We start from the raw sequence: 24,403 nt of genomic DNA on the forward strand, positions 1-24,403 counted from the left end.
GATTTCACGCTCTTCGAATGTTTGAATGCTTGGTGAAGTGAAATGGAGCCAAAACCTTGTTTTATAGTCTTTTCCACTACCTACCACATTAATTGCTTGCTGGTAATGTATTAGCTTAACTTTATTTGCCGGTAATGATTGATTTTCAACTTCTTTTCTCTAACCGAGGGAATAATAGCACATGTGTCATTAGATTGCCAAACCCTCAAGATAATTTTCTTCAATTAGATGAAGAACTTCCTGCCGGTGGAGCATTGCTCTGTCCTGCCAGTGGAGCATCATATTGTCCTGCCAATGGAGCATTTGTTGGTTCTACCGGTGAAGGAGTATTCCCTATATTTAGATCAGCTTTTCTAATCCATTGCTTTGAGAATTCTTGCTTAACCTCTTCAACCTTTTCTTTACCTTTCAAGCTAGTACTTTTGTTGTCTACCAGTGTACCTTTACTTCTACAAAATTTAGCAATATGACCAATCTTGTTACATGCATAACAAGTTACATTATTTTTCTGAATAGCTTTCCCATAACCTATATTGGTTTGTGTTCTGCATTGATTTGATAAATGTCCAAATCTTCCACAAACATAACATCTTACATTCATTCTGTAGTTTTCAGAATTATGACCAATTTTGTTGCATTTGGAGCATTGACCGGTGGGAGGATTGATATTCTGATAATTCCTATATCTACATTCGTTTGCCCTATGACCATATTTATTATAGTTAAAGCATTTTCCATATAATTTTTAAGTATTAGGAGGTCTTACCGGTTTGCTGTGATCCTGAGTATTTGCAGTACCGGAGCTTTCTCCAACTTCAAATCCAATTCCAGAAGTGTCACCTTTGGGTTTTTGATTCTTCAATAAGGTACCAAGTTCTTCTGAGCTTTTCTTGAATTTTTCTTTGTGTTGATTTGCAGTTTCCAATTCCCTTTCCAAGATTTCTTTTTGTCTCATTAGTTCATTCGAGTCATTCTGAGTATGTATCAGATCTGTCTTCAACATGTCATTTTCATAGCTAAGTCTTATGTTCTCATTTGCTGCATCACTTAGTCTTCTGGTCAATTCTTCTTCATTTTTCTTTCTGTCCTCAATCTCTTTGCAAAATCTCATAGTCATATCCTGCATTTCATTTTTTGTTGTCATGATCTCTTGTTTCAATTTGCTTATCATATCATTAAGTGATTCCTTTTCATCATTCTCATTTTGCATTTTTTCACAAAGTTCTCTTCTCTTATTTCTTGTAATAGTAATATTTTCTTGAAGTGCCTGAATAATATCCTAAGTTGCTTTTAAATCATCTTCTAATTTGATATTTTTTAACTTCTCTGTATCATAGTCAGTAAGAGCTCCTTCAAGTTGCTTCATCAGATTTTCCATTTTTACCGGTGTCAAGATCTTCCTCAAGCTGTTAGGCTTCTGAAAATAGAGGACCAGGCTCTGATACCAATTGTTAGGGTTCCCACAGATACCGAGAGGGGGGGGTGAATCAGTATCTGACCGGTAATGAAATTTTCTTAAGACAGAACATGCAGAACATAAAGTAACAGTATACCAGTATGCAAGAATTAATGTAATTAACAAAATCAAAAACATCCACATGAAAAGAACACCATAACATAAGATGTTTAACGAGGAAACCCGGTGTGGGAAAAACCTCGGTGGGATTTGTGACCCACAATATTCACTTATTGGCCAATAAGGGAATATTACTTACAATAGGGGCCTACACATGTAGGAAGGCCAACTGCCTAGAGCACACTGCTCAATAAGAAGTCACACTGACTTACAATGAGGATTATACAAATCCAATATTCTGTACTGCTTTACAATAGCATCTTCAATGCCAGATTCAGTACTGGTTCTTGCTCTGTTCTTTACATATACCCTTGACCTATAATTCACACATTAGGTCTGCCTAATAATTTTCTTTATGCTTCTATCCATATCTTACAAATGTCTACAATGATCTCTTTTATATACAAGAGTCATTTTACAATTTTCCAAGTCGGCTTTTACAATAATAAACAAAATATTACATATCAAAAATCCTGTCGGCCTCTGTGTCGGTATACATCTTTTCTTCTGTGCTGGTGTACATCTTTTCTTCTATGCTGGTGTACATCTTTTCTTCTGTGCCGATGCCGGTGCCAGTGTAGATTGATCTTGCTGATGCCGATGCACTATCTTGCTTGAATAATGCTTTGCCTGTAGAATGTCTTGTCGGTGCCATAGGATTGCAAGGTTGCCTGTGTAATGCTTTGTCGATATAATGTCTTGCTGGTGCCATAGGATTGCAAGGTTGCCATCAATGACAAAACCTTCAATCACACACAATGTCTCATTGGAGTGTCCATATGCCAACATACAAAGCTTTCCAATCTTACTTACCGGTTGATGATGCAGATGCATGAAAAGATGGTTCAAACTTCACAGCTCCAGAGGGTCCGAATTCTTCAAGCTTAAAAGAAGATAATTTTCCAACCAAGGTATGTCTGTTGACAGATGTATTAGCCATTGTTCTCAATTCATTAATAGTAGTAGCCTTCATCTTGTAAGCCGGTGGTAGGGCTCTCATATCTTTAGAAACAATTTTATCTTTGCTCAAAGTTCCACCACAACATTGAACTCCCATAACAATCTCATTTACCCTTTCCATGAATGCAGTAATCCTTTCATCTTCTTCCATCTTCAAGTTTTCATATCTCACCCGGTAACCATCAAGTTTAGCAATCTTCACTGTAGGGTTACCTTCATTAAGAGTCTCCAACTTATCCCATATAGCCTTTCCAGATGATTTGTCGGTTAATCCCATTATTTGCTGATCAGAAAGTGCACACAAGAGGGCTTCTCTTGCTCTACAATCATTCTCAAGCTCCTTATCCAAGTTTTTCAGAGGAGGATTGCCAGATGCTGGAATATGAGGTGTGACACCATTCTATGTGATCTCCTAAATCTCCTTGCCAAGACATATCATATGAGTCTCCATCTAAATCTTCCATACTGTTTAATTTATTCCATCAAGCCTAGGAATATCTCTCTGAAAGATAGCTCCAGATGAACTGGATGAACTTGAACTGTTAGTCGCCATAGGATCTTCCTCAAGCAGTTAATCTTTCTACAGAGAGAAGCACAACTTTGATACCAATTTTTAGACAGTTAAAATAACCAGAAGACAACTGAGGGGAGGTGAATTAGTTGTCACAGATTACCAAAACCTTAAGCAATTAAAAATTTAATACTGGAACCCAAAAAATTAATACTGAAATTCTTAAACCAAATACTAGAATAGAAGTTAAACCAATTAAGCATAAACAATAATCAGAGAATAAATACCATTCACATGACACCAAGATTTATACGTGGAAAACCACAGTGGGAAGCCTACCCATAGTTAGATAATACTTCTACAGTCAGTATGTGAATTACAATTGAGGGGCCTACACTCGTAGGAAGGCCAACAACCTAGAGCACACTGCTCATCACAAAAGGAGTCTCACTGACTACATAGAAATCCAAACAATAATCCGGAGAAGTGTTGAACTGCAAAGATAGCATCTCCTATGCCTGAGTGCAGTTCCGGTTAAGCTCAATACTGGAGGACTAAATCCTCTTACATAAACCCAATTCGATCTCCAATGATCGACCAAATCCTCTTCCTAAATGATATTACATTATTTGTACATTACATATCCATTTTCCATAACCACATATGATTTATAATGAGATCTTACATCTATATATACAAACCCTCGACCATAAACAATCAGGTCGACCACTAGACAATAAACTAATTACATAATTACAAAGCAAGTCGGCCTTAGACCAAACAAATAATATCCAACACATAAGACATCCCAAAAACACATCAAGAGGTCCAATCCACACGTTACATTAAACCGGTCCATAACCTAGACCAACCGAGATCTAATATAGGTCCACACACTAAAGAAATGATCTCCATCCATCAAGTCTTGAACATGATCACCAACAACATACTAAAACTCCACCAGAATTTTCACCAATACCACTTATGCATATCATCAAGGATCTTTATCAAAAGCTCTATCGGTGAAACCCTCACCCGAACCACAAACGAAGCTTCAAAGCAAACATGTTAGCATCTGATCACCAAATCAAAACCAACGGACTGAATATGAACATGAGTATCATGAATAAGGCCAATTCCATAACCAAATCATACCAAAGCCTACTAGATCATACCAGATCTAAACCAACCAGAAAACTACTCAATCTACCGAGGCCAGAAGGGTGCCAATAAAGAATCCAAATAGCTACTATTGACATCAATGAAAAACATCAATGCAACACATAATCAATTACTCCAAAATGGCCAACAATTTTCTATCGCAATCTTCACAAAGAGTTCAAATTCATCAGTTTATCCAGCATATCGATGTGTTGTAACAACAACATCGACCTCTTTGGTAGGGGAAAAGGATATTCATTGTAGCTCCCCCTGAGCCAAAGCTTCCGAACTAGTTTTTGGAGGGGATCTCTACATCAGAGCAAGATGCAACAACATTTTATGTTAGGCCCACTTCCTTTTTTCTCCAAATCCTTTTCATTTCATTCATCACCTCTTCTACATCAGTCTTCTTTACAAGTTTATTGCTTTTTATTAAAATATATTTCTTCATATTCCAACTTTTTTATGTTTTAGCAATGTGCCGAACTTTGTTGCAACTAAAGCACTTAGGATTCCTCTGTTCTAAATTTCTTGTAGTCATTCTAGATCTTCATTGATTAGCCTTGTGTCCAAAGCCATTTCATAACTAATTGTATACACCTAAAAATGGTCTGAAGATAATTAATTAAATAAGTAATTATTTAATTAATCTCCCTCTCCAATTTAATTAAATTCACTAAGAAATTTGATTAAATTTCCCCTTTCATTTACTTATTAATAAATCTAAGGATTTATTTAATAGGTTCATTCCAATAATCCCCTTTAATTAATTAATTCTCCCCATCAAAATCATTTCTTCTAAAATCCCCTAATTAATTAAAACAAATCAATCATGAGTTGTTGAGATTAATTAGCCTTTTCCCATTATTTGAATTTTTAAATTCAAATACTCCTAGCTTCTACCATTACTAAACCTAACCCATTCTACCTACCCATATGTCCCCTTTCATCCAACATTTTCGATAACCTTTGTGACACTTGTCACTAAGTGTTCCCTTTCATCTAATTCCTTCTAGAAGCCTCTTGACACTTGTCACCATAGAGATGACAGATGTTCCCTTTAATCCAACCCCCTTTGCCAACCTCCTCCAATATAACCATTGATATCTTCAGATCAATCCTGACCATTTATTCTTGCCACCTCACCCCTAGCCTTGAAAATCCTATAAATAGACCTCATTTTGGAGCTCAAAGGGCCCCGATTTCATATGATTTTTTTTTATATCATTTGATTCATCTCATTTTCATCTTATGTATTGTTACTATAGGCATCTAGCTTCTAGTTTCTCATTTTCAAGCAATGTTATCATGCTCAATTTTAGCTTAATCTTACTTCATTTTCTAGATCAATCATGAACTCATATAGCTTAATCATGATATTCTTTCTAGATCATGCATCTTCATCATTCAAATCTTCCATCGAAGTGTAGTCAAGTCACTGGAATTTGCATAACAAGATCTGAGAGTGTTTTTCATACTCGCATTTACTAGGAGGCAATAAGTCGATTAGCTATGGTTTTACATTTCTTGGATTTAATTCACTAACCATTGCTTGTAATCATTTATTGAGTGCATTGTGGTTGCAGGTACAGGTACACTTCACAGAGCACGACACTAATAATAACCATAAATAATCTATTTCTTCCCTCCATAATTTGACGTCTGCAATCACTAGCCTTATGACCAAATCTCTTGCAAATAAAATACTGAACATTTTGATTCATTCTACTTCTATATTGTAGAGCCTTATGTCCAAATTTATTACATGAAAAATAATAGCCATTGAATGAAGGGTACCTTTGATAATTAAGTTGTATAACCAGAGGTTTTCTTGAAAAAATTATTTGATTCTAGGGCTTTCTTTCTTTTTTTTCTTCTTCAGTGCACCATTTAGATTCAACCTTCTTCATCTTGTCTTTATCTTTGGTCCTTTGATTTGAACATTACCAGTTTCAAAACCTAATCCACCTTTTTCTTCCAGAGATTTCTGCATAGCCTGATAATTCTAATACTAAATATGATTAGTACAGATGCCAAGCTAACAATATGAGAGGGGGGGGTGTGAATCATTCAAACTTAATCTTCAATAAAAACAACAGATTCAACCTCGGTAACCTTATCAGAAAAAATAGTAATTCATGCAGACCCATAAATAGATAAGATCACAAACATATAACATCAGATTTAACATGGAAACCCAAATAGGGAAAAACCACTGTGGGATTTCGGACCCACTAAGAAATATACTCTTCTAGAGTATGCTCGGTTAAAAGAAAATCCTATTAAAGATTACAAACATATTGCTAGATGTGACCCAGTTAAGGGATTTCCCTTAGATCTAATAGGATCTTCACCTTGTTAGAAGTGACCTTGTTAAAGGATTTCAAACACTTAATAAGAATGTCACCTTGCTAGAGGATTTTACAAATAAGACTGTTAAGTCCACTCAGTTAAGAGATTTTCTGCTACTTCTCAAAATAACAGTAATAAAAATATGTCTGCAACTTCACATCTAAAAATGCTGAAGCAGATTCTTATTTGCTCAATACAATCAATTCATAGGACTTATCTTGTCCCTCTGCTGGGCTCTATACTCTGTTATCAAAATAGGTCTTCAAGCTTCTGTGCTCGGTAATCACTATGTAGCATCCCTGTGCATACACTTGCCTGCATACATTATTTATCAACAGTTTCCTATTTATAAACAATTAGGTAACCACTTAATCTCCTTGATCACATTTCCCATGATCAATCATAGCCATCAGATCTTCAATCTTGTCCAGGTTCAATGTATCCTTCGATCTGAAAATGTTTTACCCCGCCTTGGAACTTGCATTTTCACCTTGGAACTTGTGTTAGGGTATTGTTGTTCAATCTGAGCTGTAGATCTTCATACTGACTTTCCATTGCCTTAGATTCATTAGCAAACTTCTTCCATGTTTTACCAATCATTGATCCGGTCCAGCTCATCAGCTTCTTTCATTAAATACCGCATGTAAACATTTAATGCATTCTGTTATAGCTTGGTTGTAACTCAGTAACAACTCGGTGAATACTAAACTTCACTCGGTAGACATTCCGCCTTCATTAACCGATAGCGATAACCTTAGGGTTTACCGACTAGGTTCCTTAGGGTTTACTGACTAGGTTCTTTTCTCGGTAACATAGTATAGTATTAACCTTTCAAACAATAGCATATGTAGGATATCAAAACAATCTAAACATCATGATCTCATCATTGTCTAACTCGGTAATAGTTACCCATTGCATAACTTATCCCCTTATTCATCATATTCTTTCGGTGTCTTTTACCGACATCTTTATACTCATCAAATCATACTTCTTAAGATATGGCAATATCATATTGAATTAGAAAATCAATTTCTTTACATCAATGACAAAATAATAATATTAAGACAGTAATCATCCTTAATCAGTTATATCCATAGTCATCAACAACCTTCTCAATATCCTTATTGAAATGCCAACAATCTCCCCCTTTGGCATTGATGGCAAAACCAATTGATTTGACTTTATTGATTTGGATTCAGATTGTTGTGAAATTATGAAATGCTCTCCCTCTGTCATTAGTCTTCTCCTTTGGTCAGTAGACTTATCCCCCTTTGACAACAATACCAAAAATGAAAATAACTAAAAACATAATTTCTTCCTCTGAGAAGTGAATTCCATGTTGTTATGTATCAATTTAGTCTCGATCAGAGCATTTTGTCTTCAATTCTTGCACACCTTTAGAAAACCTCCTAAAGTGTGTAAATCAGCATCAACTCCTAAAAGATATTCTATAGAGTCATCGAATTGATGCTTTCACCGAACTCAGTCAGTGAATGGAAGATAGGGGTAGGACCCCTAACTGACTTCTGAGATACTCAAAAGTGTCCTTTGGCAATGGCTTGGTGAAGATGTCTGCAATTTGTTCCTTTGTGCTAACATACTCCAAAACCACTTTCTTCTCTTTAACTTATTCTCTAAGATAATGATATTTGATAGAGATGTGCTTTGTCTTAGAGTGCATAACAGGATTCTTTGAAATGTTAATGGCACTAGTGTTATCACATAATATAGTTACTGGCTCGGTAACTTGCTCATTTATACCTTCCAACAATTGTTTGATCCATGCTATATTGGTGCAATTCAGTGCTGCAACAACATATTCAGCTTCTGTTGTTGACTGAGAAACACATCCTTGTTTCTTGCTAAGCCAACTCATTAGTCTTTCTCCTAAAAAGAAAGCTCCTCCACTTTTGCTTTTCCTGTCATCAATGTTGCCTACCCAATCAGCATCAGTATAAACTTTTAAATCAAAAACATTTCCTTTCCAATTTACTAAGCCGTAATCTTCAGTGCCTTTTAAGTATTTGAAAATTCTTTTGATTGCCATCATGTGTGTTTCCTTAGGATCTGCAGAAAATCTTGCAACAATACCTACTACATGTGCTATATCTGGCCTGCTCTGAACAACATATTTCAACTTTCCAATCATAGATCGGTAAAGTGTCTCATCAACAGATGCATATTCTTCATTCTTTGATAGTTTACAGTTGGTAGTCATAGGAGTACTTACTAGTGGTTTTGAATCCTCCATTCCAAATTTCTTCAAGATTTCCTTTATGTACTTGGATTGGGTAATGAAAATCTCATCTTTCATTTGCAGTATCTGTAGACCTATAAAATATTTTATCTCATCGATTAATGACATCTCAAATTCTTTACTCATTTCATTTCCAAAGTTCTTGCATAGAGAGTCATTTCCACTAAAGATAATATCATCAACAAATATGGCTAAGATCAGTATTCCATTTTCATCATTCTTCATGTACATATTGTTTTTTTCACTTGTTCTTATAAAACCAATTTTGATCAAATATGAGTGCAATCTCTCATGCCATGCTCTTGCTGCTTGTTTCAAACCATATAAAGCTTTGTTCAACTTACATACCTGATCTTTATTATTGTCTTCAACAAATCCTTCAGGTTATTCAATGAAAACTTCTTCTTCTAATATTCCATTCAGAAATGCAGATTTGACATCCATTTGATATACCTTGAAATTCTTGTAAGCAGCATATGCCAACAATGTTCTTACTCCTTCAAGTCTTGCCACAGGTGCAAAAGTCTCACCATAACCAATTCCTTCTTCTTGGGCATAACCTTTGCAAACTAGTCTTGCTTTATTCTGAATGACCTCACCTTTTTCATTTAGCTTGTTTCTGAAGATCCACTTTGTACCGATTACATTTTTGTCCTTTAGTCTTGGGACCACTGTCCATGTGTCATTCTTCTTGATTTGATCAATCTCTTCTGTCATAGCATTTATACAATATTCACTGTTAAATGCCTCTTTCACTATTCTCGGTTCAAATTCAGATATTAGACATGTGTTTTGTCTCATTTTGTTCCTTGTCATCACTGGATCATCGTTATCTCCTATAATCTAACTTGGTGCATCATGTCTTCTGACATACTTGGCTAATACAGGCTCGGTAGGCTCTGTATTATCTTCTTCATCACTCGGTAACTGGAAATTTTCTTCAACTATTTTCTCGGTAGGACTTCTCGGTTGCACATAGACAAATTCATCATAGTCTTTGGGTACTTTGGAATTTCCTTCATCATTTCTTTCTGCAAATTCATCAATTTTCACATTTGCACTTTCTACTATTTTTTTATATGATTTGATCAAACATTTAAATGATTTGCTTCTAGAAGTGTATCCTAGAAATGTTCCTTCTTCACTTTTCTGATCAAAGTTGCCATTTCTATCATCTTTATAAACATAGCATCTACTTCCAAAGATTTTAAAATAACTAACATTAGGTTTCTTATCATACCAGATCTCATATGGTGTCTTCAAAGTACCTTTCTTCAATTGAACTCAGTTCAAGGTGTAAACAGTTGTGCTTATTGCTTCTCTCCAAAATGTTTGTGGCACCTTCTTCTCAATCATCAGTGTTCTAGCACAATCCACAATAGATCTGTTTCTTCTTTCAGCTATTCCATTCTGTTGTGGAGTTCTCAGTGTAGAGACTTGTCTTTTAATACCATGATCATTGCAGAATAAGTTGAATTCATCAGATGTGAACTCTCCTCCTCTATCTGATCTAAGACAATTCAGTTTTCTTCTTGTTTCATTTTCAACTCTTGCCTTGTACCATTTAAACATTTCAAAAGCTTCTATTTTTTCTTTTAAAAACATTACTGACATCATCCTTGAATAGTCATCCACAAATAATATGAAATATTTATCACCATAATAACTTTGAACTTTCATAGGACCACAAAGATCAGTGCACACTAGATCTAAAATTCTCTTAGAAGTGTAAGACTTACTTGTAAAGCTTGATCTTGACATCTTACCCATCTGGCATCCTCGGCACATAGCATTCTCAGGTTTTTCAAGACTCGATAGACCTCTTACACTGTGCTTCTTACTTATCTTGATTAGGTTATCAAAATTTACATGACAAAACCTCTTATGCCATAGCCAGGTATCATCAATCTTTGCATGCAAACACTTATTCCGAGTTGAGTCAAGGTGAAATGTATTACCTTTTGTTTGTGTCCCGGTAGCAGCTAACTTTCCATTCTTGTCATGAACTTTGACAACTCCTTTCTGAAATTCTATTTGGTAACTTGTGTTGTTTAGCTGTGCTACACTCAACAAATTGTATTTCAAACCTTCAACCCAATAGACATCATTGCATCTTGCATTATCAAGAAGTGTTATAGATCCTTTACCTCTTACTGGACATGGTGCATCATTACCAAATCTAACATAGCCTCCATCATAATCTTCTAACATAACAAACTTGTGTTTATCTCCTGTCATATGATGTGAGCATCCACTATCTATAATCCAAGAATCATTAGTGTTTATGTGAGATATTAGGGCTTTTTCTTCATACCTTTCTTCATCTGATCCATCCTTGATAGCCACATAAACAAATTCCTCTATATCAGTCTCATCTGATTTATCATCGTTAGATTCCTCATCAGCTATTAAGCATATCTTTCTATCTCTTCTTCTGAAGTCTTGGTGTCGTTTGTAATGGTTATCTTTTTGTCTATCATCTCGATAATCTCTCTTTTCAGTGAAATCTTTGTCAGGACAGTTAGAAGCCATATGTCCAATCTTATCACAATTGAAACATTTCAAAGGTAGTTTTCCTTTATACTTACCTTTGCCTCTGGGTAACCTTTTGGCCAATAGTGCTTCAAACTTTTCTTGCTTTCTGATTTCTTCATATAGTTTGTGTACTTCTTCCATGTTCTTTCGAAATCTTTCACTTGCTCCACTGTGATCTCCTTCAGAGTACTTATACTTTCTTTCATTGTAATCATTAGATTCATTAAGATGAAAAGAACTAAATGTAGATTCAACTTTATTTACCAAAGATCCACTGTTATCAAAGTTACTTAACTCAAATGCATGTAGCTTACCAATAGTAGCATCTAAAGAAACTGGCATATTGGGTACAAACCTCAATTCATTGATTGCAGAGACTCGGATTGCATAGGCAGGTAGAAGGGTTCTCAACATCTTACTTGTTACATCCTTTTCTTCAATAGTTCCTCCTGCTCCTTTGATTTGATTTACAATCTCCTTTAGTCTTGTACTCTACTGGGTTATATTCTCACCTTCATTCATCCTCATAGATTCAATTTGTCCTCTTAGACTATCCACTTTTGCTCTTTGAACATGTTCATCTCCACCATACACAGATATGAGCTTAGTCCACATTGCTTTTGCATCAGTACATCCTTCTAGATCATTAAACTCTAAGTCGGTCAATGCAGATGTTATTTCAATCATTGCTTGAATATGTTATTGCTTTGCCTTTATCTCTTCCATTGTCAATGGATAGGTGCTCGGTGTGATGAAATCATTCTCTAGATAATAGACAACATATTCTCCAATTCCTGATAGATGCAGCTTCATTCTTTTTTGCCATGAAGAGAAACTTGACTTATTCAGCTTCGGTGCATCCCTCTTATACATCTTTTGGATCTTTAACTCAAGTGCCTCTAAAATTTTCTTCCAGAGCCTAAAGATCTGATACCAATTGATAGTTCTAATACTAAATATGGTTAGTACAGATGCCAAACTAACAATATGAGAGGGGGGGGGGGGAATCATTCAAACTTAATTTTCAATAAAAACAACAGATTCAACCTCGGTAACCTTATCAGAAAAAACAGTAATGCATGCAGACCCATAAATAGATAAGATCACAAACATATAACACCAGATTTAACATGGAAATCCAAATAGGGAAAAACCACTATGGGATTTTGGACCCACTAAGAAATATACTCTTCTAGAGTATGCTCAGTTAAAAGCAAATCCTGTTAAAGATTACAAACACATTGCTAGATGTGACCTGGTTAAGGGATTTCCCTCAGATCTGTTAGGATCTTCACCTTGTTAGAAGTGACCTTGTTAAAGGATTTCAAACACTCAATAAGAATGTCACCTTGCTAGAGGATTTTACAAATAAGACCGTTAAGTCCAGTCGGTTAAGAGATTTTCTGCTACTTCTCAAAATAACAGTAATAAAAATATGTCCGCAACTTCACATCTAAATATGCTGAAGCAGATTCTTATTTGCTCAATACAATCAATTCATAGGACTTATCTTGTCCCTCTGCTGGGCTCTATACTGTGTTATCAAAATAGGTCTTCAAACTTCTGTGCTCGGTAATCACTATGTAGCATCCCTGTGCATACACTTGCCCAGATACATTGTTTATCAACAGTTTCCTATTTATAAACAATTAGGTAACTGCTTAATCTCCTTGATCACATTTCCCATGATCAATCATAGCCATCAGATCTTCAATCTTGTCTAGTTTCAATGTATCCTTCAATCTGAAAATGTTTTACCCTACCTTGGAACTTGCATTTTCACCTTGGAACTTGTGTTAGGGTATTGCGGTTCAATATGAGCTGTAGATCTTCATGCCGACTTTCCATTGCCTTAGATTTGTTAGCAAACTTCTTCCACGGCTTACTAATCATTGATCCGCTCCAGCTCATCAGCTTCTTTCATTACATACCACATGTAAACATTTAATGCATTCTGTTATAGCTTGGTTGTAACTTGGTAACAACTCAGTGAATACTAAACTTCACTCGGTAGACATTCCGCCTTCATTAACTGATAGCGATAACCTTAGGGTTTACTGACTAGGTTCCTTAGGGTTTACCGACTAGGTTCTTTGCTCAATAAAATATTATAGTATTAACCTTTCAAACAATAGCATATGTAGGATATCAAAACAATCTAAACATCATGATCTCATCATTGTCTAACTCATCAATAGTTGCTCATTGAATAACTTATCCCCTTATTCATCATATTCTTTCTGTGTCTTTTACCGACATCTTTATACTCGTCAAATCATACTTCTTAAGATATGACAACATCATACTGAATTAGAAAATCAATTTCTTGACATCAATGACAAAATAATAATATTAAGATAGTAATCATCCTTAATCAGTTATATCCATAGTCATCAACAACCTTCTCAATATCCTTATTGAAATGCCAACAATCTCTCATTGTAATTGGAATGCCAACCTTCTTCTTGTCTGTTATAATTGCAACATAGCCATCATTTCATCAAGGTTATTAGTACTTTCCATGAATTTATCTTTTGATCTTAAGGTTACAACTTACTGTTCCAGTCTTGCACATTCTTTAGTCTTATGTTTGATTAATTCATTCAGTGATTCCTTAGTTTTCTTACATTCCTCAACTTGTAACTTCATATTGAGAATTATTTCATTTGATTGCTTCCATTCCTTGCTAACCTCTTTATATCTTTCTCTGAACTTCTTGATCTGTTCCCTTAGTTTTTTGATGCATTCATTTGCTTCTTTGATATTTTCTTTCAAATCTTTGTTTTCACATTCCACATTCTCAAGATCTTCAAGAGTAGTGTGCAATTCTCCATCTATAAGTATTTCTTCAACACTTAACTCGAGAGACATTTGTTCCACCAACAAGATCTCCCTTAAGCAGTTAAGCTAAAACAAGGGACCAATCTCTGATACCAATTGTTGAACAACCACAATACTAAGAGGGCAGGCGGGGAGGGGGGGTGAATTAGTATTCCTTTTTTAAAATTTAGAATCAATACAATTATCATTGTGTAGATTCACATCAATAAACACGTAATAGAAAGAAATGGATGATCAAATAAGTAGCAAAAATAGAGATACCATCCACAACAACATGCACAAGACAACACCATATTTTTGCATGGAAACCCATTAGGGAAAAACTACAAAGAGGGTTAACTATCAATATAATATAACTATTGAATTCATGAAGTTTCCATAGTCCATATTGATATGCTTGTAAATCTTCTGGATTCAACTGTGTATATTTTTACGTTGCCATAAGATTTACAAACATATTAGTTAAAAATATACATAGTTGAATCCAAGAGATTTACAAACATATAATATAACTAGTTATAAAATATTACAAAATATCACTGCAAGAATCTTTGCTTGAGGCTCACTACTAGAGGGCTCATTGCCCAAAAGATGAAGGCTCACTACCAAAGGGCTTACTTCCTAAAAAAGAACAAGTAGACAAAATGAACTACTATAGTTGTATCTTACATATGCATGGAATATAGTTTTGAATAGGCTATGTAGATAGACTTTGTACATTTCATTATCTCTCTAGTCATTCACATATTCTTCAATCACATATCATTGCAACATATCACATACGATCACTAAATCGCATACCTATGTTTGTATCTCTCTATCTCATCATAAAAAGAGTATATCACACACAACACACACAGACACACATTGATCTATATCTCAAGTTGACCACACATGCCTTACAAAGAAAATACTTTACACGCTACATTAATATACTTCATACGTTTCACCCACATAGGTCAGCCAAGATATAACAAAAGTTAATTCCAACTAGAATGCACATGTTACCCATAATGCTTAATAATGTCCCAAAATTGTAGGACCAAAAACAATCAACTTATGAAATGCGGATGTCCCGACAAATTGTTCTATTCCAGAGGAACATAGCAACTGACATGCCGAACTATCAAACCATGTATCTCACCTTTTGAAGATCCATAAAATGTATAAATTGGAATATAGGTACATCTAATATTCATGGGTATACTATACAAACTGTAAACCCATATCTATAACTACAAAGCAACGTGGAGCAAGGCATGACAAACATAGACAAAATTGTCAGAGCAAATATAGTATAAGTCAACAGAAGTATATTGACATCAATGACAAATGATATAACCTATATAACTTTCTCCTTTATCAAAAGACAACAATGACAAAACTCCAACACTATTATATTTCTAGGTTCCTAGTGTTGCATTTGAGGTGGTTAGTTTTGATTATTTGCTGACAGTTTGGTTGTTTGTCAGAAGTGGTTTGACTAGTTGAAAAACTGATTCATATTTCTCCACATTAATGTTTTATGTGCTGCAACTTGGAGGACAATTTAATATTATTTTTGGGTTGTCTCAGTTCCAGTTTCATGGATTGAAGTGGTCTACAAGAAGGTTTACTGATATTATTGTAGCATAGGAAATAGGAAATCATCGCAAACAATATAAACATTAATCATTAGCTCAATCACGAAAGCACAATTGAAATGATCTATCCTAAACACATTCAATAGAGACATGAAAATTGAAACATTCAAAAAGATTATGCAAACCAGAGGTAAATCCAAATGCTTCCTTCATGTGGCTCCATTGTTCTTCTTTCCTCTTCAAATAGTTTGGTTGTGGATCTCACCTACAAGTGCACATACATGATTGAAAGCAAGTAGGTAAGAAAATTTCTCAAAAGTACTCGAAGCGTGATTGATTAGAAATTCGATAATCTGATTATTAGGGGTTCAAAATACGATCAATCGGGGATCTTGATTGAAGAAATTCATCCAATTTATAGACAAATTGGAGAGATGGATCATATTAGCATGATTCCATTCAAATGGAAATTGCAAATCAATATGACAAATTATGACAAATATATGACAAATTATGCACTTTCTATGCAAAATTTGTTGATTGATGATTTATGACAATTTATGACAAACTTCTATGTCAAAAATTGATTGATTGTCAATTATGACAAATTATGACAAATTTCTATGTCATTCCCATGAATTTAGGAGAGAAATGGGAGGAAATTGAAATTAGGAATTAGAAAATTAGGAAATTAGAGAATTAAGAATTTAGGAATTAAGAAATCGAGGGAAATTAGAAATTAGGTAAATTAATTAATAATTTATCATTTATTAATTAATTCACAAAGAGGAATAATTAGCCAATTAAATGAACATTTAATTGTGACAAGAAAACTTAGGATAAATAAATAATTTATTAATCCTAAAGGAGGAAATGACAAACCAGGTTAAATGATTAAATCACGAAACCCTAGAAGATGAATTAGGTCTTGATGAAAGATAATTGACTCGATCATGATTTTGGATTGATAAATGATTTGATTGAGATTGGTTGACAAAAATCAATGACAAATTGACCAAATTGACATGATTGAAAAGGACAAGGATCGATGACGAATCGATCGCAATATGACAAGATTGACAAGGACAAAGATCGACCAAAATCATGATTAAAGATTGTTGTCGACAAGACCAAATTTGAAGGCGAGATGAATGAAGAATATAGAAGAATGAATCGATGCTCACAAATGATAAAGACCAAGTGTGTGACATAGGAGAAATGTTAATGTGACGCAAAAACCTAAAATGAGGCAATGCGCAAATGTTAAAGTATGATTCCACAAGCGTTGACCATTTTTAGGTGTCTATGCGCTTGTGTAGGGTCTTCTGTGCTTGTGTAGGGAGACACAAGCATAGGTTACTTGACACAGGCGCAGGTTACCTTACACAGGTGCAGGTTTCCTTTTCTGCATCCCCTGTGGGCCCCGCAATGTCCCCCAAGCAAATTAAATTCATGATATTGAAAACATGGGTTTTTGAGATACATACCGCTGCTCCTACGTCGTCTGGTCGTCTAAATGTGCGTACATGTTCCTCGAGGTGATCCGCCATTGGAATGTTCGCCATCTGTTTGCAAGTGTCCTTGTCCAGAGCAACAAATCCTCCTCTTTGGCTAGTGCAAATGAGCAAATTGTCACTCTCTTGGTCCCATTTATAGATCTTTGTTAGTGCATAGATGGATGTGCACCCTCTCCATCTTATGTTGGTCACGGTCTTTTGTGTCTTCAATTGTTTGTCCTTCATGCATCCGATCTCCGATTGTCAGTCCGTTCGATCCTATCATTTTTATCGATCAATTGGCCTCTTTTCTGCACGTTTCCGGCCAATTCCTCGAGGGGGCATGCATATGTCATTATTATTGTCTGGGGCATTTTCATTACTGTTCTTTGAAACAACGCTTAAAATCACATTGTCTCAAAGAGGGGCAAAATGTAGACACCTAAAAATGGTCAACGCTTGCGGAGTCATACTTTAACATTTGTGCATTGCCTCATTTTAGGTTTTTTGCGTCGCATTAACATTTCTCCTATGATTCGCACTTGGTCTTTATCATTTGCGAACATCGAGTCATTCTTCTACATTCTTGATTCGTCTCGCTCTCAAATTTGGTCTTGTCGACAACACTATCCAGTCATGATTTTGATCGGTCGCATCAATGTGTGTGCTAATTTGTCATCATTTTTGGACATCGTCAATCCTAATTAGGGTTTTTTCCTCTTATCAATCTTGTTAATTTATCATCAATCCTTCAATCTTGTCGTTTTGCGATCGATTTGTCATCAGTCGTTGTCATGTTCGATCTTGTCATTTTTCCGATTGATTTGTCATCGATCGTCGTCTTTCTCAATCATGTCAATTTGGATCAATTAGTCATTGTTCCTCATCAATTGGCGTATTTATCAATCAAATCATTTATCACATTGGTCCTTTGTTAATCAGAATCAAATCGAATTAATTATCTTTCATCAAGACCTAATTCATCTTCTAGGGTTTTGTGATTTAATCATTTAACCTTGTTTGTCATTTCTCCCTTTAGGATTAATAATTTATTTATTTTATCCTAAGTCTTCTTGTCACAATTAAATGTTCATTTAATTGGCTAATTATTCCTCTTTGTGAATTACTTAATAAATGATAAGATTATTAAGTAATTTACCTAATTTCTAATTTTCATCAATTTTCTAATTTCTTAATTCCTCATTTCTAATTTTCTAATTTTCTAAATTCATGGGAATGACATAGAAATTTGTCATAAATTTGTCATAATTTGTCATAATTGACAATCAATCAATTCTTGACATAGAAATTTGTCATAAATTGTCATAAATCTTTGCATAGCAATTTGTCATACACATGTCATAACTTTGCTATTCTTGATTTGAATTTCCATTCGAATCACTATCATGCTAATTTGATCTTTTTCTCCAATTTGTCTATAAATTGGATGAATTTCTTCAATCAAACCCCTGGATTCTTGATCCCTAATCAGATTATCGAATTTCTAATCAATTACATTTCGAGTACTCTTGATCAATAATCTTGTCTACTTGCTTTCAACTATGTGTGTGCATTTGTAGGTGAACTCCACAACCAAACTATTTGAAGAGGAAAGAAGAACAATGGAGCCGCATGAAGGAAGCATTCATACTCACATATGGTTTGCATAGTATTTACTTTTGAATGTTTTGTCTTCATGTCTTTATTGAGTGTGTTTAGGATAGATCATTGCATTTTAGTTTTCGTGATTGAGCTAATGACCAATATCTATATGTTTGTGATGATTTACAAGAGACATTCATCCAACAAAAGTTCAACAAGATTCAAAACTCATCTTCAAACATGGTTAGGAAACATTGTTCAAAATCTTATCTCAACATTCATGTCACTTACATTTAGGTTCATCATAATTTGTCATAATTTGTCATAATTCACGTCGGGTTCACCAATTAATGTAGCATAGGAAATAGGAAATCATCACAAACAATATAAACATTAATCATTAGCTCAATCACGAAAGCACAATTGCAATGATCTATCCTAAACACATTCAATAGAGACATGAAAATTGAAACATTCAAAAAGATTATGCAAACCAGAGGTAAATCCAAATGCTTCCTTCATGCGGCTCCATTGTTCTTCTTTCCTCTTCAAATAGTTTGGTTGTGGATCTCACCTACAAGTGCACATACATGATTGAAAGCAAGTAGGTAAGAAAATTGCTCAAAAGTACTCGAAGCGTGATTGATTAAAAATTCGATAATCTCATAATTAGAGGTTCAAAATACGATCAATCGGGGATCTTGATTGAAGAAATTCATCCAATTTATAGACAAATTGGAGAGATGGATCAAATTAGCATGATTTCATTCAAATGGAAATTGCAAATCAATATGACAAATTATGACAAATTTATGACAAATTATGCACTTTCTATGCAAAATTTGTTGATTGATGATTTATGACAATTTATGACAAACTTCTATGTCAAAAATTGATTGATTGTCAATTATGACAAATTATGACAAATTTCTATGTCAAAAATTGATTGATTGTCAATTATGACAAATTATGACAAATTTCTATGTCATTCCCATGAATTTAGGAGAGAAATAGGAGTAAATTGAAATTAGGAATTAGAAAATTAGGAAATTATAGAATTAAGAATTTAGGAATTAAGAAATTGAGGGAAATTAGAAATTAGGTAAATTAATTAATAATTTATCATTTATTAATTAATTCACAAAGAGGAATAATTAGCCAATTAAATGAACATTTAATTGTGACAAGAAAACTTAGGATAAATAAATAATTTATTAATCCTAAAGGAGGAAATGACAAACCAGGTTAAATGATTAAATCATGAAACCCTAGAAGATGAATTAGGTCTTGATGAAAGATAATTGACTCGATCATGATTTTGGATTGATAAATGATTTGATTGATAAATGCGCCAATTGACGAGGGACAATGACTAATTGATCCAAATTGACATAATTGAGACAGACGACGATCAATGACAAATCGATCGCAAAATGACAAAATTGACAAGAGGACAAGGATCGATGACAAAATAGATTGCAAAATGACAATATTGAAAATGACCACGATCGATGACAAATCGATTGCAAAATGACAAGATCGAACATGACAACGACCGATGACAAATCGATCGCAAAACGACAAGATTGAAAATGATAAGGATTGATGACAAAACGACAAGATTGATAAGAGGACAAAACCCTAATTAGGATTGACGATGTCCAAAATGGTGACAAATTAGCACACACATTGATGCGACAGGATAAGATCGATCAAAATCATGACTGGATAGTGTTGTCGACAAGACCAAATTTGAGAGTGAGATGAATGACTCGATGTTCGCAAATGATAAAGACCAAGTGCGAATCATAGGAGAAATGTTAATGTGACGCAAAAACCTAAAATGAGGCAATGCGCAAATGTTAGAGTATGACTCCGCAAGCGTTGACCATTTTTAGGTGTCTACAATTATGTCTAGGACTATGTTTCATGATAGGTTGGCAATGAAGTGTTTTATATCTATTTTTTTGGCAGTGGGATAGCATCCCTCGTGGGGATTTGTGACATGATTTAACAACCTCCTATGGATTCTATAAGTCTAGTGGTTGTATCGGGCATTGACATGTTGATATTTTGGTGCAACAACAACCCTAGCTTGTAACAATTTGTATCAGAGCTTGGTCACAGGTTCAAATCATGCAGGCCATGATGAGTGATGCTTGGAGGGGGATTGTTGGTAGTGGGACTACATCCCTCATGGGGATTCATGATATGGTTTAACAACCTCCTGTGGATTCTATAAGTCTAGTGGTTGTATCGAGCATTGACAAGTTGATCTTTTGGTGCAATGGTAACCCTAGCTTGTAACACTATTTTTGTTGCACCAACATGTATCAATATGAAAATAAGAAAGAAATGTTGAAAATTATTCTCGAATGTTATATGAATATCCTTATGTGCTCCGCATGGTGTTGGATTTTTAGTTTGGTGCTACATTTTTGTCTAATGTTGTGTTTCTGGGTAATTAAGGTTACTTGGCTGACAATTTTTTTTTCTAGTCTTGAGTTTAGGTATTAATGATATGTACCAACTTCAGGGAGTGTATTATGTTGTGTTTGGGCCCTACCTATGGTGTGTGGGGATGTGCATTGAGTTAGTGTTGGAAACCAATAACACTGAGAGGGGGGGCAAATCAGTGTTATACCGGAATAGTAAATTTTAGCCTTAGTAAAACATTCATACACCAACCAGTATACTGGTACATACAGAATTGAAAGAAGTAAAGAAACCAATAATCCAAACACATAAATTAGAATCATAACACACATATTTATATGTGGAAAACCTCAAAGAGGAAAAACAACGCTAGGATTTGTGACCCACAATATCAATCCATTGGCCATATGAAGAGATATTACAAAATATGAGGGGCCTGCACTTGCAGGAAGGCTTACAGCCTAGAGCACACTACTCAATCACAATAGGAGCCTCACTGACTACATAAAATTCCAGACTACAATCCAGAAAAGTGTGAACTACTAAGATAACATCTTCAATGCCAGAATACAGTTCTAGTTTAAGCTCTGTCTATTTTGGTTTGAAATCCTAAACCCCTTAGCGAAATAACCCTTACAATAATTTCCTCACATACATAATCTCTCTGAATAATTTTGCATCATATTACATTCACATATCTATCACCATGTCTATTGTCTATCTATATCTCAAAATGATCTAATCTTAACTAACCTATATACCCTATACAACTTTTTATGCCTTATGTCGACTTACAAAGATATATCCAATATCAGATTACATGTCGGCCAGATAACATAAATGCATAAACATTAAAAAAATTACCAATGCCGGATCCAAGATATGTCGGCCTCCAATACCATTAACCTTTACTATACCATGTCAGCATGCATTTCCGGTGACCAAAGAAATCTTTCTGTCCTCCTGGTGCCGGTGCTAGTGTAGAATCTGTGAAGTGTCTGTCGGTACACCATGAAGCCGAAACACAAAATCATGTTGCCATCAATGACAACATAGTGAAACCAACCAATAGAGTGTCAATTTCCAACAATCTCCCCCTTTGGCATTGATGGGAACACTCATGTGAAAAATGGTCAAGGTTTCATCTATTGGTTTCATCTCGCCCTACTCCCCTTGAGCTGAATATGCAAAATACTCCATATCTCCAAAAACTCCAAAACTCTATAACTCCCCCTAATGTATGCAAATCTTTTATTCTTTTTCACATCTATACTACTCCCCCTTTGACATCAATGCCATTAATAATTATAAAAATAATGTCAAAGAATAAGAACTGTACAATGAATATCCCCCCAAAAAATATCTTACCGGAGCTTGACCAACTTCAAAATTTCCAAATAAGCTTTCTCTTGTAACTCCACATAAGTATCCCAGTCGATTTTGAATATGTTGGAAATAGATATAGGTCCACTCAATAAATATGCAAAAGACTCTTTCTCATTTACCTCTGTCGGTGTGGGCTTTCCCACCATATCCATGCATTCTTTCTTATGTACACAGGGTGAATCCAATCATGGACTCACCAATCCTCTCAGACTTCAAGCTCTTCTAATTATTTTGTCTATTTCCTTTTCAAGAGAAGAAATTTAGTTCTCCAAAATAAAAATTTGGTCATCAATTGATGTAGTCAATGAAATTAATCCATCAAAAGAGTTAGCAATGCTTGCAATTTTCTCCTGAATCTCTTTTATCTTTTTATCTACATTTGTTGTAAGTATTTGAGTGTTACAACATACTCTCTATATATTTGTATGTTGTTTCAAAGAATTTTCTATTAGAATTATCTTCTCCTCAATCTTTTTCTTCTATGTTTCAATTATCTGATCAAAAGCAACTCTCTTAGCTTGAGTAAATCTTTCTAGTGCTTTCCGGTTAGAGATTTGTTTTAAGGATTGAAAGTCTTTTGATATGTGCTCAGTAATTACCTTAAGCTTTCCGGATGGGTTCGCTTTAATTTCAATCTTACACTTCGGGACCAATATGTGTAGAACAGTGATTGATTGATTTATAATTCCCTTATCTGTGGATCCTTCATTCATTATTTTTTGTCCTGCAATCATTATCAGTTCAGTGGGACTCATTTCTATGATGTTTTTCTTTTCTATCTGAGAAGTTTGCATTGACAATAATGATGGGCCAATAACCGGTTCCCTACCAAATTCCCCTATTTTCTCCTTTGATGTTTTATCCTTTATAACCTCCTCACTTGCACTGGTGTCTTTGCCATGTGGTGCAGTCTATGCAACTGTCGATTCCTTTGTAGGAACAGTAACATCAACCTATACATTTGTATTCAGAGGACAATTATCCTCAATATCAGTATCTTGTACAATGTTAGCTTGTTCATTCTTAGAATTAACTGGTATCTCAGTATTTTTTTGTACATCCGTATTTACCGAGGGCTCAATTTCCACTATCTTAATATTTCTCAAAACTAAGGGTGAAGTACCCACAATCCCCTTTCCGTTTCCTTCAACTAGGGTATCTACAGTGTCTGTCTTGGTTTTCGGTGAAGTAAAGAATCCTCCGTTTTCTTCCAAAGATTTGACCCAGGCTTTTTGAGTCTCCTTTATTATTTCATTTACTCTTCCTAGCATCAAACTAGTTATCCTATGTTTGTTATTGAAAATTTTTATGTCAGTCACGTCAAGTATCTTTTCCATTTTATTTGGAGCTATAGTAACATAGATAGATAATAGTTCTTGAATTTTAACGTGTTTATCTTCTTGCATAGCTGATAATATTCTAGCATCCAATATGTTATATAACTCAACCGGTATTTGATTTTATATCTCTATTAAAGCTTTCCTATAAATATTCAAGTATAATAGGATTGCTTCCTCTACCTCTCTCTATTCAACATCCTCTAAGTTTTCATAATAAATTTAGCATTCTTCAACATGCCATCTTTAGTGATTTTATTTAGAATTTCTGCACAAGTTTTGGGTGGTATGATAGTCACATTACCAGTTTCAAGTGCTAAGTCAATGTCACTCTTCTTCATCCTCTTGGCAGTCTTGGATGCAACTATAG

This window comes from Cryptomeria japonica, chromosome 8 (genome assembly GCF_030272615.1).
Source record: "Cryptomeria japonica chromosome 8, Sugi_1.0, whole genome shotgun sequence".
Taxonomy (NCBI): domain Eukaryota; kingdom Viridiplantae; phylum Streptophyta; class Pinopsida; order Cupressales; family Cupressaceae; genus Cryptomeria; species Cryptomeria japonica.